Consider the following 3317-nt stretch of genomic DNA (forward strand, 5'->3'; position numbering starts at 1 on the left):
CATTAGGGGCAAAGTAAATAGGGTTATGATAGACCACGTGTTCTGCATGTTTCACATCAACAAACAGGGAGGCACAAGATCCTCCTGCTTGTGTGCCAAAGCCATAAAGGGGCTCCTATCTCTGCTCACAGATTTTCAAATGGGTATCAGGTTTTGTAATCTACCTCTTATGAGTCTGCAGGCTCTCAGCCCTCTCACAGGGGTGAGAGTACATTCAACCAGATCCAAGGCAACATATACTAAATTTCTGAAGAATATTGCAGCATCTGAGATATGTTGAGCAGCTGCTTGGATTTCTGTCCATGTGTTTTCAAAGCATTATGCCCTGCTCCATGCCATCAGGTCTAACGTGGCACTTGGCTCTGCAGGACTGTCTCCAGTGCTGGACCCCATCTGCTTAGAGGGACAGTGCTCAGAAGTAAGGAATACTAAGGGATACTGCTGATGTAGAGCATCCGTAGGGACACTACTCAAAGAGGGAAATGTCACCCTGTGCAGGAACTGCAGATCTCTGAGCTGTGCACCCCACACACACATTGATGCTCCACTATCTTAGTAGGGAGGAGTAACAGTGTATGGATTCTAAATGCATGGGAGTTCCAAAACAGCAGAAGTGGATCACTTCTGTAACAATGCCCCGCACTTCCTCTGGCAGACTGAAGTGGGTACAGAAGCAGAGTAGACTTAAATGTGAGCATTGGCCTGCTAAACCCTGGGTTGTGAGTTCAATCCTTGAGGGGGCCATTTAGGGATATGGGAGATTGGTCCTGCTTTGAGCAGGGGGTTGGATTAGATGACCTCCTGAGGTCCCTTCCAATCCTGATATTCTATGATTCTATATGCTATACTTCCATGAATTAGATCTGCTTGGTCTCCTGGGAAACAGGTGACCTAGAGTAGCTGCTCCCTGGTACTTATACTGCAGAGTTAAACACAAGGTTGTTCTTGGTGCTGTTGTCGGGGCTGCATCCTCCAGCTTCCATGGACTTGTTTATTAATTGCTTCTCACAGGATGGGAGTAGAGGACTCTAAGTAGATAGCTTTTCAGATGGCCCATTTACCAAGATTTAATATGAAGGCCAATCAGAATTTTTGCTGACAACGTGTAAAATGTATACTACGCTGTAGTGGTTGGCAGTACCACACTAAATAAACTCTTTATTATATCTTACTATGTTCATATTATTGGGTTTGAATCTTTCTGTTTCCAGTCATACGTTACCTATAGCATCGTCATAAGACAAAGTGTATTTTATAAAAAATTAACAAGTAAACTTCAAAAAATGAATTCAGTAAATGCAGTCAACAAGTAGTCACAAAAGCCAAATTTATTAATACTTTGAGTAGTTAGTAAAATACTGTTTTGAGATGGATTTTCACAACTGCTTTTATTTATTTCCCAGAAGGTGACCAGGTGCATAGATCCTAGAGAGCTATTTAATTAACTTGTAAAGTAAAATTCAGAATCGGTTACATTGATCATGCTAGTTCTTGGGGAAATATAGCACACAGCAGCTAATCTACACAGACTTTTAGCCATGTGTGTCATTTCTCATAGTGTTGGAGGATCTTGACTGCACTATACACTGTAGTGTTCAAAGATAAAATTGATTAAATTTGTGTTGGTCACATGCAACAGTCAGAACTAACACTTCTTAAGTGAGTGATGGTTAACATGCCCTAAAGTGTTAGAGTCTTTGCATCTCTGTTAATTTCCTTTTTGGGGTCAATTACTCTGAGAATAACAAAAACAAACTATCTTTTTCTATTTATTTTTAGTTCAGAATTTCAAACTACATCTCTCCATGACACGGAGAGAGAGAGAACATCAGTTTAAAATGTTTACAAATGCAAAACTGCAAGAGATGCAAAATTCAGTTGACATATGCAGATTTGTGTTTTAAACAGCTTGTCAAATATGTTTCCTGGTATGGTTATAAAATCAATTTTATAAATATTTACTGCAATAATTCTGTGGGTGTCTGTTCTTTCCTGGTGCACATTCAGAATTCCCTTTAGTATGAATTTAGTAACAGTGACCAATGGTGAGGGTATTTCCTAACAGTTACTGAAGGACATCATAATCAACATGAAAGCAGCCTTTCCTTCAGTGTACACTTCCATCTGAAGAGCACAAAGCCCTTTACAAACATTAATTAAACAAACATCACCACTTTAGTTAGATAGGTAAGCAGAAGTAACCCGGTTTTACAGATAGGCTACTAAAGCCCTGATGAAGGATTGCCAGCAACCTAGAAATCACACTTCTGTCTGAAGTTTTTGATATTTCCCATTCTACCTTATTACAACTGACAGATCTGAGGAAAAACCAAACTGTTTTCACTTTCAGATTATGCATTTGACAGTATTTTGTGTACAGTCAGTTTCTCCATTTCCCATTTTACTGTAAGAAAGACACACAACAGAAAAGAACTTGGTAAAGATCATACAGACCTCTGAAAAAGCCAAACATGCAACCTAGATGTCATGCATTATGCACCTGACTATCTTTCTTCTTTGTCTTAGGTTTGTAATAGAACAGGCCCCATTACAATAAAAATGAGTAATATTTAGTAATCACTTTTTAAACAGGTTAATCTTCTGAAAAGGACATTTATTTTTTAAAAGTGCACTTTCATTAGTTAAAAGAGCTAATTACCAGCAAATACTGAAATCACCCTGACCCTACCAAAAAGTTACTAATTATACTGATCTAAAATATTAAATATCTCTGATCCTGTTAAACTTTCAGATTCACTCATTACTTTCAGATTCACTTTCATTATTACTCTAAAGTAATTCTATATTAAAAAGGAGTATAAGATTTAATATAAAGGTAAGCGAGCAATTCACTTTCCACAGTCAAATAAGGCATAATAAAAAAAATGTTCTCATGAAGCAATAGCAATGTAATTATAAAAAGAGGAGGTATGGGAAAAATAAGTTATTCAACTGCACTTCTTATCACTTCTACTTTTGAAGTGTATTAATCTTAATTATAGTTGCAATATACACTCTAATACTGTACACCTTGATATAGGAAAGGATTAAATTCCTCATGGTGTCTTACATAAATTATTTTGATGGACTGACTGCAGATTCACAAAATACAGGTAAAAAGTAGGTACTCAGAAATCATCTCCATGTTAAACTAGCATACCTATAAATATTCCAGTGCTGGGCTACCCTGAGCAGAAATTACTAGTCATACCTAGGGTTTGGCAAGGGGATACAAACTTCTATGCCATCTCATATGTGGAGTGTTCCATTTATAGTTCAGTTGTGTACTCATCCATTTTCTGTCATTTCACAATTAG

This window comes from Lepidochelys kempii, chromosome 5 (assembly GCF_965140265.1).
Source record: "Lepidochelys kempii isolate rLepKem1 chromosome 5, rLepKem1.hap2, whole genome shotgun sequence".
NCBI classification, from domain to species: domain Eukaryota; kingdom Metazoa; phylum Chordata; order Testudines; family Cheloniidae; genus Lepidochelys; species Lepidochelys kempii.